Source organism: Pantherophis guttatus, chromosome 2, assembly GCF_059756535.1.
Source record: "Pantherophis guttatus breed Tessera chromosome 2, ASM5975653v1, whole genome shotgun sequence".
Taxonomy (NCBI): Eukaryota; Metazoa; Chordata; class Lepidosauria; order Squamata; family Colubridae; genus Pantherophis; species Pantherophis guttatus.
In genome coordinates, this window is record NC_142064.1 from 254,632,653 (window position 1) to 254,646,720 (window position 14,068).

Here is a 14,068-nt window from a genome sequence, read left to right on the forward strand (position 1 = left end):
ATCTGATCAGCAAAGATTGACTGGAAAATATATTACCAGCTAAAAAGGTAAAGGTTCCCCTCACACATGTGTGCTAGTCGTTCCTGACTCTAGGGGGCGGTGCTCATCTCTGTTTCAAAGCTGAAGAGCCAGCACTGTCCGAAGACGTCTCCGTGGTCATGTGGCCAGCATGACTAAACGCCAAAGGTGCACGGAACGCTGTTTATCTTCCCACCAAAGGTGGTCCCTATTTTTCTACTTGCATTTTATACGTGCTTTGAACTGCTAGGTTGGCAGAAGCTGGGACAAGTAATGGGAGCTCACCCCGTTAACACGGCACTAGGGATTCGAATCGCTGAACTAGCTGACCTTTTGCTTGACAAGCTCAGCATCTGAGCCACCACGTTACCAGCTACAGAAGTGTAAATTATTTATATGGGAAAATGCCAGAAAGGAGGGAATGCGGTCCTTTTATTACAGAAAAAACCACAGTACTGTCTGTTCTTAGTCACCCACCACTGGGGAGACAATATTGGGGAAAAAAATTTTTTTAAACAAAACAAAAATAATCATCATCCATTACAATCACAGAAAGTGTATCCATCGGTTACAATTCTTTTGTGCTTAATCTCATATCCAAAATTTTACAAATTATCACATTATTATATCTCATATTATTCTCTTTAACATTTCTTTAACAATGGCATTTATTTTCATATATTTTTGGGGAGACAATATTGATGCACTGAACAATACACCGTAATTTATTCTCATTTCATTCAGCAGCCTTGTTCCCTATTCCTTGCCTTGTTAGATCAATTTTGTTGGCCAGCTGAGGTGACCCATTGTGAGTGGTGGAACTTTCTAGAAGCAATTTATCAGAAGCTGTTGGCTTAATGGGCCTCTGCCCTGATTAACTCCACTGACATTTTTATTAATATTACATTGGTATTTTAGATAATATTCATATATTTTTTATTGAGTCACTATCTGCTTCCCCTGTGCTGGCAGAAACCTAGATTTCAGGAGAAAAAAAAATTTTTTTTTAATGCACTGGTGTGAGACTTAAAATTCCCAGATGAACTACTCAGGAGACTCCATGAACAATACAGATTGGACACACAAGGAATTTGTCTTGATGCATACGCTCTCAGAGTACATCAGCCAAGATTTATTCATTTTTATCCCATCTTTATTACTTTATAAGTAACTCAAAGCAGCAAACATACCTAATACGCCCGGAGTCCCACAGGAGAAGGGCGGTATAGAAATAAAATAAAATAAATAAATACTCCTTCCTCTGATTTTCCAAAAAAAAAACGATGGTGGATTGGCTTGAGAGAGAGAGTAATCTGGCCCAAAGTCACCCAATGGGCTTGCTTTCATGTCTAAGGCAGGACTTGAACTCACAGCCTCCTGGTTTCTAAGCCAGCCCCTTTTAATTACTATACCAAACATGCACTCTCTTCAATACAATTTTGAATGCCCTCCAAACGTCTCCGATTGCAATTCCACTTATAACCAAACCATGAAAAAGAGCCTAGCACATATGGAAGACATCAGTTAAGGTGTCAAATGAACTGTGACAAGATTGGCACCGTGTCAAAACGGACGGCCTTCTGGGTTTGCTGAGAGGTATAGCAGGGAAAAACACACTATATTTCCTTCTGGCGTACACTTTTTTCCCCTCTCTGTAAACAAAGGCTGTAAAAAGCAGACGGAGGAAGTGCTAAGCAGGCTGTTTCATGAGGCCAGATGAGAAAGAGGCTGCCAGAGAAGGAAGGGAGGTGGGGTTGGGCTCAGCCTTTCTATACATGGTAGCAGCCAGGCTCCAGTGCGTCATGCTGTGTGTGGAGCTATCATATTTCCTGCGTGCTTCACCAGATTTATTTTCTAACCACATGACTGGAGAGGCTGGCTCTCTCTTGCTTGCAGGAGCAACTAATAGATTGAGAATGGAAAGGAAGGCAAGACAAAGAAACAACGGATGGAAACTCATCAAGGAGAGAAGCAACCTGGAATTAAGGAAAAACTTCCTAACTGAGGATGATTAACCAGCGCAGGGGTGAAATCCAGCAGGTTCTGACAGGTTCTGGAGAACCGGTAGCGGACATTTTGAGCAGTTCGGAGAACCGGCAAATACCACCTCTGGCTGGCCCCAGAGTGGGGCGGGAATGGAGATTTTGGAATATCCTTCCCCCAGGAGTGGGGAGGGAATGGGGATTTTGCAGTATCCTTCCCCTGCCACGCCCACCCAAGCCACCAAGCCACGCCCACAGAATCAGTAGTAAAAAATTTTGGATTTCACCACTATGTCAAACTCAAGGCCGGCGGGCCAGTTTCAGCCCTCAGGGTGCTTAGGTCTGGCTGTAGGGATGGATGGCCTGGAAACAGCAAAGGACCAGCCTGTGGTGCCTCTGCTAGCGAAAACAAGGCCCTCCGTCTCCTTACCACCAATGGCACTTCCCTTCAGCCTTCAGCCTTCGCCCAAAGCCCCACACCAGGAGGCTGAAGCAGACCCCAAGTCGGAATTTCTGCCCCCCTCTGCCCCATACAAAAAGACCCCAAAGGGGGAGACTCTCTGCAGCAACACCAACGTTCATTGCAGGTATCCGTCCCAGGGGCCGTAGTTTGAGGACCCCTGATTTAGTTCAATATAAAAAAATGCAAATAATTTTTCTACGGACCACCAACATTTTCTCAAGGACCACCAGTTGGTGCCGCTGCTCCATATACAACAATTCATTTAGAGACCCTTCAAAGTTACATGAAAAAATGACTTATGACTATTTTTCACAAACTCTTGCAGCATCCCCATAGTCACAGGATCAAACTTCAGAGGCTTGGCAACTGGTTCCTATTTATGACGGTCGCAGTGTCCTGGGGTCATGTGATCAACTTTTGTGACTTTCTGACAAGCCGAGTCCATGGGGAAACGAGAATCACTTAACTGAGTTACAGGTAGTTCTTGATTTACGATCACAATTGAACCCAGAATTTATGTTGTTAAGTGAGAAATTTTGTCCCATTTTACAACTTTTCTTGCCATATTTGTTAAGGGACTCACTGCAATTGTTTTTTTTTTTTTTTTTTTTTTTTTATTGAAAAGGTTTTCAAATACAAATTTTTCCCCCTTTTTCCCCCCCCTCCCCCCCCTCCCTAACCCCCCCTCCCCACCCTTCCCCCCCTGTGACTTCTTCGTAACAAAAAAAAACCCTAATTCATAACAGATTACTTACTCCCTCCTCAAAATACTGACCTTTACTTACTAAAAGTATTATAAATCCCCCTTTATCCATACATTTCAGAAAAAAAGAAGAGAAAAAAAAACAAAACAAAAAAAAACAAACACATTATACTATAACTATTATAAAATAACTCTAATTTAGCATAATAGTGTTTTATATCTATGCATTATTGCAACAATTCAAAACCACCTTCCACTTTAAAACTATACAATAAGTCCTACTTTAATAACATTTCAAAGCGGGCTCCCCATAAAATCTAATTTAACATTTATTCCACTCTATCCATTTCCTCCACTCCCCTAAATGTATCACTTAAAAATCCCTTTTCTTGAACTAATCAGTCTGTAGCTAGCTTATTCACCCACTGTCTTACAAATTTACCATACACAACAATTCTTGATATCTTTAATTCACTGCCCACACTACTTAAAAATATATATATATATATATTCCATTATATCTAAATAAAAAAAAGAAAAGACAATAACTTTAAATTTATAGTCCATATAATATCTTCTTGAAGTCTTTCCACTGGATTGTTAAAACCAACATCCATAATAGGGTGACATAGCTTGCGGATGCAACAGTTTATTCAAGATCTCCAATCATATCTGCCCCCATCAGTAGTAAACATCTTCTTATATATATAAAAGTAAAAACAACCACCCGAGTGACATTATAATTGTATTCCATATAATAATAATTGTGGGTTTCATCAGGATTATTAATTTCCATCATCGTATTGGGTAACAACCCGATCTTCTGCATGTCCCAATGTGATTCTCTTGCCTTATAATTCAAGATAATTATAATATATTTATCAACACAAAAAGAAGTTTCAAAATAGATAATTCAAAACCATCAATTTGAGGCTCTTTCCATGTCCCAAAATTACGGCAATGCAGAGATCTGCCACTATCCTCAGGATGATATTGACCAATATGTCGCCTCCTCTATGTTTTCACATAATCATTCATATTTTAAAATCACTGGCTTCACTGTTGCTTGGGTTAGAAATTTCTATTTTTGTACAACCTATTTCTTTTTTTGTTTTCTTTTTGTGGGTTTGACCTCCATCCTAATTTTTTGTGTCTCGCATTTCTTTTTTATCCCTTGTATATCCTCTAATTGGTTTCCATGCTTGTCCTTGCCTTGATAAGTCATCACATTAAAATCAGATGGCACTTCTCTCAAATTTGTAGATAATCCAGCTGGGGTATCCGATAAATCCAAAGGCAATTTATCTGGTACAGTCTCTGTCTTTAGTTCCAGCTCCTTCTGCTTATCCTGTATTATATCTGAAGACGTTAAATTCATTTTCAACCTATTTTGATAAAATTCTTCCGCCCTTTCAACAGTATTTAACTGGTATCTTTCTCCTTGATATCTCAATATAATACCAACTGGGACGTCCCACCGGAATTGAATATTTCTCCTTTTTAACTCAGACACCAGAAAGCCAAATTTCTTCCTTTCCATTAATATCTTAGGTGGGAGTTCCTTGTAAATCCAAATCTTTCTTCCATACAATTGCAAATTAGAATTGAAGGAATTTTGCACAATTTTATTCCTAATTTCTTTATCTGAAAAATAGATTACCACATCTCTAGGCAATTGCCTTTGCTTGGCAGTCCAAGAGTTTATTCGATAAGCTCTGTCAATCCTACAAAACACTTCCTCAGGTTGAATCTTTAAAATCCCAGCTAGAAATTCAGAAGATATTTTCCTTAAGTCATCTCTGTTATTTTCCTGCAAACCTCTAAGTCTTATTGCATATTCTGTGAAATTATATTGTATCTTTAGAACCTCTTTTTGAATCCTCTGTTCCAGATATTCTACATTACCAGACTTTTGGTCAGCATCCATTTTAAATTTTTCTTCTGAACTATAATCCTGAATATTTAACAAATCATTTTCAATTTTTTGAAATCTATTGTCCAATTTATCTTGAATTTCATCCATTTTTGACTCTAGTAAATTAGTATTTGTATCCAACCGAATCATGAATTCTGGCAATTTTAAAATTTTTTGCTGCAAAAAGTCAAACTTGGATTTCACCAATTCCTTAGTTTCCTGCTTAAATTTTTCAAGTTGCTGATTCACAATCTCATCCCTTCTTTCAATCTCCTCTAAGAGAAATTCTATTATATTAAAATCAGGTTTCTGGGACTGAAGAGTTAAAACATATTGCTTTAAATTCTTGGTGGGGGAATCCCCCCCACCTATTTGTTTGTCTGACTTCACAAGCCTCAGTGCCATGTTTCCGCCTAAGCAGGCTTTGTTAGAAGAAGAAAAAAAAAAAACAAGACAAAAGACTTCCAGCCAGCAACACTCAAGCCTCCAGGGAAAAAAGAGAAAAACAAAAACAGGAGCGGAGTTTTGTCTACAAATGTAGCCAGTGGTATTTATTCCGCTACATTGTAATAATAAAAAACGGAAGAACTTTCCCTCTCAAACTCTTCTCCAGCCGCGGCAGACGCCATTTTAAAAAGAAACTTTTTTCCTCTTTCTCTTCCTCTATTCTCTTAAGTAATTTTTAAAAGATAAGTAAAATACTTGCGCTTCAGTATTACAGGTCCAGCTCACATTTTCTTTGAGTAATCTGTCAAATTCGCAAGCTTGCTTTTGACGCCTGGCTCTGCATTAGCAGAGGTCTCCCAAAGCCCGGAGCAACGGCTGGGGATATGGGGCATCTCATCCGCTCCATCCCAAAAGTAAAAGAAAAACTTTTGGGACTCTGCAGAGAGTTCTACCCACCCCTGCCGGCTCTATCTCCGTTTCCTCATGGGAACGGAGTTTTTTCGAGCCGCCGTTCCGTTGTGAAGGCGGCTCTAACAGGCAGTGGAAGCTGACGATCCCTAAGGAACGTCTGGCGGCGGCCAGCAGCAAACAGGAAGTCTCTGCAATTGTTAAAAGTTAGTAACACGGTTGTTAAGTGAATCTGGCTTCCCCATTGATTTTGCTCGTCAGACGGCCTCAAAAGATGGTCACATGACCCCCCCCCCGCCAGGACACGGCAACCGTCATAAGCATGAACAAGTTGTCAAGCATCCAAATGTAAATCACGTGACCATGGGGATGCTGCAACGGTCGTAAGTGTGAAAAATGGTCATATGTCACTTTTTTCAATGCTGTAACTTTGAACGGTCATTAAGCAAACTATTATAAGTTGAGGACTATCTGTACTAATTTTATAACTGCTGTGATTCAGTTAACAACTGTGTCAAGAAAGGTCATAAAATAGGGCAAAACCAGGGTTGAAATCCAGCAGGTTCTGACAGGTTCTGGAGAACCGGTAGCGGAAATTTTGAGTAGTTCGGAGAACAGGCAAATACCACCTCTGGCTGGTCCCAGAGAGGGGAGGGAATGGAGATTTTGCAGTATCTTCCCCTGGAGTGGGGAGGGAATGGGGATTTGGCAGTATTCTTCCCCTGAAGTGGGGAGGGAATGGGGATTTGGCAGTATCCTTCCCCTGGAGTGGGGAGGGAATGGGGATTTGGCAGTATCCTTCCCCTGGAGTGGGGAGGGAATGGGGGTTTTGCAGTATCCTTCCCCTGGAATGGGGAGGGAATGGGGATTTTGCAATGTCTTTCCCCCAGCAGTGGGCAGGGAATGGGGGTTTTGCAGTATCCTTCCTCTGGAGTGGGGAGGGAATGGGGATTTTGCAGTATTCTTCCCCTGCCATGTCCACCAAGCCACGCCCACCAAGCCACACCATGCCCACCAAGCCACACCCATAGAACCGGTAGTAAAAAAAATTTGAATTTCACCACTGGGCAAAACTCACTTAACTGTCTCACTTAGCAACAGAAATTTTGGACTCAACTGTGGTCATATTTTGAGGATTACCTGTATATTGGTTAAACCTTTGCTAGAGAACTGGGGAGTCAGTGGAGAGCCCCACACGACTTACATACCTTCCATGCCACAAATGTTGAATTTCCCTGCTTGCAACTGCATAATCTTAACATTTCTTCTACCGGTACAAACTGGTGAAGTCGTATCTTTGGAACTGACCCTCTCTAGACAGATGCTAAAGCAAAAATCCCAGCCAAGAGGGTGTGTTAAGAGGGGAGTGAAGCTAATTCATATTACTAAGAGGCCGGAATGCAATGAACAGTTTGCGTCATATAAGGCAGCCCTAATTCTTTTGGTATTAGCGAGCCATTTCATATGCTTCTAGTGTTGAGATGTTGAGACTCTGGAAAGAGTGCAGAAGAGAATGACAAAGATTATTAGAGGGCTGGAGGCTAAAACATATGAAAAATGGTTGCAGGAATTGGCTATGTCTAGTGAAAAGAAAAACTAGAGATGACATGATAGCAGTGTTCCAATATTTGAGGGGCTGCCACAAAGAAGAGGGGGTCAAGCTATTCTCCAAAGCACCAGAAGGCAGGACAAGAAACAACGAATGGAAACTTATCAAGGAGAGAACCAACCTAGAACTAAGGAGAACTTTCCTGACAGTGAGAACAAGTAACCAGTGGAATCGCCTGCCTTCAGAAGTCATGGATGCTTCATCACTGGAGGCTTTTAAGAAGAGATTGGACAACCATTTCTCTGAAATAGTATAAGGTCTCCTGCTTGAACAGGGAGTTGGACTAGAAGACGTCCCTTCCAACTCTGTTATTTTGTTATGTATTTTTCAACCTTGATAACTTTAAGATAGGTGGGCTTCAACTTAAATATGGATCTATTTAAGGCACATATCCTGGTCTATGTTTTTTTTAAATCAAAATGATTAATCAATCATCCGTGGCTTTGGGGTGGAGTTCCATCAGTACGCTGATGATACGCAGCTGTACATCTCCACCCCAGGCCATCCCAACGATGCCCTTGAAGTGATGTCCCAGTGCCTGGAGGCCGTGCGGATCTGGATGGGGAGTAACAGGCTCCGACTCAACCCTTCCAAGACCGAGTGGCTGTGGCTTCCGGCGTCCCGATATAGCCAGCTGGTGCCATCGCTGGCTATTGGGGGCGAGTTATTGGCCCCCACAGATAGGGCTCGCAACTTGGGCGTCCTCCTGGATGCACGGCTGTCTTTAGAAGAGCATATGACGGCCGTGGCCAGGGGGGCTTTTTATCAGGTTTGCCTGATTCGCCAGTTGCGTCCCTTTCTGGATCGGGATTCCTTACGCACAGTCACTCAGGCACTCGTCACTTCCCGCCTGGACTACTGCAATGCTCTCTACATGGGGCTCCCCTTGAGGAGTACCCGGAGGCTCCAACTGGTGCAGAAAGCGGCTGTGCGGGGGATTATGGGAGCAAGGGGTCGCTCCCATGTGACACCTCTCCTGCGTGAGCTGCATTGGCTTCCAGTGGTCTTCCGGGTGCGCTTCAAGGTGCGCTCCATGGCATAGGACCTGGGTATTTACGGGACCACCTTCTGCCGCCGATAGCCTCCCACCGACCAGTACGCTCCCACAGAGAGGGACTCCTCAGGGTGCCGTCAGCCAGGCAATGTCGGCTGGCGACCCCCAGGGGGAGGGCCTTCTCTGTGGCAGCTCCCGCCCTCTGGAACGATTTGCCCCCGGAGATAAGAATCGGATCTCCGGGTCTTTCGCCGTGCCCTGAAAACTCTTCTTTTTCAGCAAGCAGGGCTGGCGTGAACCCCGCCCCCTTTTTTAGTTTTTAATTGTTATTAATTGTTTAGTTTTAATCTGTTAATGGGTTTTAATTCGCATTGTTTTAATTCGGGCCAAAGTATATAATTCTTTTAATTAATTTTAAATTTTGTATTGTTATGTATTTTAGTTTTGGCTGTGCACCGCCCTGAGTCCACTAGGAGAAGGGCGGTATATAAATTGAATAAATAAATAAATAAATAAATAAATAAATAAATAAATAAATAAATAAATAAATAGAGCCTTCAAATGTGGGATGACATGATAGCAGTATTCCAGTATTTGAGAGGCTGCCACAAAGAAGAGTGGGGGTCAAATTATTCTCAAAAGCACCAAAGGGCAGGACAAGAAATCATGGTTGGAAACTAATCAAAGTGAGAAGCAACCTGGAATTAAGGAGGAACTTCCTAACAATGAGGACAATTAACCAGTGGAACAACCTGCCTCCAGAAATTGTGGGTGCTCCATCACTGGAGGTTTTTAAGAAGAGACTGGACAGTCACTTGTCTGAAATGGTATAGGTTCTCCTGGTTCAGCAGGGGGCTGGACTAGAAGACCTCCAAGGTCCCTTCCAGCTCTATTCTATTCAAAATGAAGATAAATGGCAAACATCTGTAAGCATAAAATAAAGCTTTGCCATTTAAATATTTCATTTTAAACTTGGGGGAATTTGATTGCATAGTCTTGGTCCAAGTAGGCTCAGTGTGTTGGAAAATGCAAAGAAAGTTTTATTTTGACATAATTTGGTTAATGGATTGCAGAATCAACTCTGTTGACCCATACCTTTTCATGCTAAGAAATGCTTTACAGAACTTTGGAGTCTGTCTATGGAGATTCTCAATGATCTAGGTCATGGTTGTCCCAAAGGTGCTTTTTCCAAAAGGCAACTGGATTTTCTTGATTCCCCCCCCCCTTGAAAATATTTCACTTCTCATCCAAAAAGCTGGCTGGGAGAATTCTGGGAGTTGAAAAGTCCACATCTCTTAAACTTGCCAAGTTTAAAAAAACTGGGTCAGATTATCTTCCCAGTGGTCTAGAAAAAGGACATGTTGCATATTTAATTTGACATAGAAATAAAGTTCATAGTGTCCTGAATACTACTCCTTTGCATAGAAAGATAGATTCCACTTTACAGAAAGAAGGAGGAAAGGGGGGAAGCCCTATAGGATGTGTTAGGATAGGTTACTGCAATGGCCCCCAATCTTTTGGGCACCAGAGACCAGTTCTCTGGAGAGAAGTTTTTCCGCGGTGTGGTTTCATGTGCTATGGCAGCGTTCCGAGTAACAAACCCATTGAAAGCAGAACTCCGAGGCAGGTAGATTCCTCAAAGAACATGTTTATTGGATACATCATATCGGCACAGCCAGTGAAAACCAACTCTGATAGTTCCTGCAGTTTTCACCTAATTAAAAGAGTAAAATCCCTCCTCCCAGGTATCATCGGTCACATAGTCCAATTAGGATGGATGGCAGGCTCGTCTCCTCCTCCAACAGCCACCTGTTACAATGACCTTGGTTCCCACAGGAAACTTTTTGTTTTGACTGTTAACTGAGCTATCTACTTTCCCCCTCCCTTCCCCCTCTCATGCTTCGTGGCAACTATGAGGCAGCACAAGATGGCTTCAGCCAGGTTCGCTTCAGAGTTGACATGCTGCCTGCATCCCGCAGATGGGGTTTCGCTTGTTTGCGCGGAAATATTTCTAGCATGTCGCGGACCAGTGTTGGTCCATGGACTGGGGGTTGGGAATCCCTGGGTTAGTTTAAAAAAATAATCAATGTATGCATGTTCGACCACTTCAATACTTTGATCAACTTTATCATGTATACAGGTAATCCTCAACGTACGACCACCTTTGAGCCCAAAATTTATTAAGTGAGTTTTGCCCCATTTTTACGACTTTTTTTTGCCACATTTTTAAAGCCAAGCACTGCAGTTGTTAAATCAGTAAAATGGTTGTTAAGTGAAACTGGCTTTCCCCATTGACTTTTTTTTTTATTATTTATATGCCGCCCTTCTCCAGAGACTCAGGGCGGCTTACAATGCGTTAAGCAATAGCCTTCATACTTTTGTATATTTATACAAAGTCATCTTATTGCCCCCACAATCCGGGTCCTCATTTTACCCACCTTAGAAAGGATGGAAGGCTGAGTCAACCTTGAGCCTGGTGAGATTCGAACTTACAGTAATTGCAGACAGCTGATGTTAATAAGAGAGCTTTAGTCTGCTGCGCCACCAGGGCTCTTTGCTTGTCAGAAGGTTGCTAAAGGGGATTACATGACCCAGGGACTCTGCAACCATCGTAAATGTGAGTCAAATGTCAACCATCTGAAGGTAAACCACGTGGCCGATGAAAAAATGTCTTTTAGGGAAGAAGGTTCAACTTAATTGAGTCATCTGGCAGCATCGGAGCTACCGGCCTTTACTTCTATATTAAAGACAGTATTCTCGAATTTGATTCTTTGTTTGTATCCTGCCTTTATTTTTGCTAATCACTTGCTAAAGATTTATTTAATTTATTTGTGTTTCACATTTCTGAACCGCCCTTCTCCCTCCTATCCAACACACTTTCCTCCTCCTATTTTCCCTAGAACAACCAGGGGTAGGCTCCTGGGGGTTCGCAGGGGTTTGGGAGAACCTCTAGCTAAGATTCTGTGCAGTTCGGAGAACCTCCAAATCCCACTCCTGGCTGACCCCTCCCACCCGCCCCCTCCCAGGAGTTTCCACGCGGCCCATTTTGGATGCAGGAAAGTGCCGGGCGCGCAGAGAGTCTTGGGGAGGGCAAAAAAATGGGCCTACCACAAGTTTGAGAAAGCCGGCCTCCAGAGGGCCGCTGGAGCCTGGAGAGGCCATTTTCGTCCTCCTGGAGGCTCAAGAAAAGCCTCCGGAGCCCGGAGAGGACAAAAAGCCCTCCCCCCTGTGGTGCAGGAGTCTGACTAGGCCACGCCCACCATGGCCACGCCCACCCAGCAACCAGGCAGAGAACCCCTTGCTAACATTTTTGAAGCCCACCCCTGACAACAACCCTATGAGGTAGGTTGGGCTGAGAGACAGTGGTTGGCCCAAAGTCACCCAGCTGGCTTTGTGCCTAATGCAGAACTAGAACTCACTGTTTATTTATTTTATTTTATTTTATTTATTAAATTTTTATACCGCCCCCTCTCCAGAAGGACTCGGGGCGGTGAACAGCCAAAATTAAAAACACACAATACAAATATTAAAATACATTAAAACGTTTCCTGTTTTCCAGACAGGTGCCTTAACCACGAGAACAAAATGGCTCCAAAAACAATTTCCTTCGAGCCGGAATCGAACCAGCGACCTAAGGATGACTCAAGCAGGCTTCTACAGTCCTCCGCTCTACCAGCTGAGCTATCGAAGGAAAGCTGCCTGTCCTTGTTCTCTCTCTCTCTCTCTTTTTTTCTTTTGGTAGATAAGATTATCTGTTGATGCCAACAGTATAATATGAGCTGGTTTTGCATTCCTTGAAATAGCCTGGAGTGAGTTCTACGCAGGTGCAACCCGAGAGGTGCTGTGACTTATGGAAACTGCGATTAGACCCAAACTAGGCCAAGTGCCAGAGAGCAGCATAAGGAACAGAATTCTGATGATCCAAGATGGGCGGGAATTTAGAAAGTTTACTTTCAAGAATGATTAAACGGAAGCACATCGCTTTCTAATCTGGATCTCCCCCCCCCTCCCCAGTTCCCCTCACAGACTGGGAAAAAAAATAATTTCATGCAGGCTAAATAGCTAATGGCAAGCAGCCAACTCTGCACTTAAGCCTGATGGATTTTTGTCCCTTTGCAGGCAGGATGTGTGAGCCTCGCGTCATCCTGGAGAGGAAACGGCCCTGAGTCATAGGAAGGGGGGCCCAGCAGATGTTCCTTTTGTTCTCTGCCATTCTTTTGCCAACCAGGCATCTGTCACGTCGTGTCTCACAGGGCTGCTGTGAAATCCGCTGCCCCTTGCAGCTGGCGTTTTCAGTGTTGAATTGTACTCACACACAGCTGCACAGCCTCGGATCGGCTCACTTCATTTCCCCACTTAAATCAACACACGGGGATTGGAGTTCGGGAAGGGCTGCTTAGTGTCTGGATCCAATAAATCGTGTGAGAATATTGGGGGGGATTAAAAAACCTGCTGAATTAAATGAGAAGCCCGTTTCAGCTGCAGCCTGTTAAAAGAGTGGGAAAGGAGGGAATCAAAACTAAGACATAATCCTATCCAGAAGGAGTCATGAACAGAATAGCAGAGTTGGAAGCAACCTTGGAGATTATCTATCTATCTATCTATCTATCTATCTATCTATCTATCTATCTATCTATCTATCTATCTATCTATCTATCTATCTATCAAGAAAGTATTAGGTAATAAGTATAAACATGGATTGGATACATAAAATAGATACAAATAGAGCAGGGGTGAAATCTAAAATTTGTTACTACGGGTTCTGTGGGCATGGCTTGGTGGTGGTGGGGTAATGTGACTGGGTGGGCGTGGCCAATTTTTTTTTTTTAACTTTTAAAACCATTTTTTCTACAACCTCTTCGGGGAAGAGGTTGTAAAAAAATGCTTTCAAAAGGCTCTGACGATCCCAGTTGAGTTGCCTGATCGGCAGGGGCTTTTTTTTCTTTTAAATGCCTCTGACGATCAGGCAACTCAGCTTGGATGGTCAGAGGCATTTAAAAGAAAAAAAAGGGGGTTTTTTCTTTTAAAAGCCTTTGATGATCCCAGCTGAGCCGCACAATCATCAGAGGCTTTTTTTTTTACTTTTAAAAGCATTTTTTCAGCCAAAGAGGTTGTAGAAAAAATGGTTTTAAAAGTTTAAAAAAAGCCTCTGATGATTGTGTAGCTCAGCTGGGCATGGGGGGGGGGGCAGGGATTTTTGCTACCGGTTCTCCGAACCACCCGCCACCATCACTACCGGATCGGGAGCATTTCACCCCTGAAATAGAGGAAACGTTAGGTAGGACAGAGATGGTAAGCACACTGGTGCTCTTATGCACGCCCCTTACAGACCTCTTAGGAATGGGGTGAGGTCAACAGTAGACAGTCTTAGGTTAAAATTTTGGGGGTTTGGGATGAAACCACAGAGTCAGGTAGTGCATTCCAGGCATTGACACTCTTGTTGTCAACCGCCTCTGCTCAAGCAGGAAACACTATACCAGTGATAGCTAACCTTTTCCAGACCGAGTGACCAAAGCACACACACATGTG

At 43.0% G+C, this 14,068-nt stretch overlaps 1 non-coding gene across 1 annotated transcript; it reads right to left on the reverse strand.

Moving 5' to 3' along the window:
* Positions 1-12,142: 12,142 nt before the first annotated feature.
* Positions 12,143-12,230, reverse strand: TRNAY-GUA (transfer RNA tyrosine (anticodon GUA)). Its single transcript is given in 2 exon segments — positions 12,143-12,178; positions 12,194-12,230. It is a non-coding gene; the product is annotated as a tRNA-Tyr (tRNA).
* Between the last annotated feature and the right edge of the window lie 1,838 nt (positions 12,231-14,068).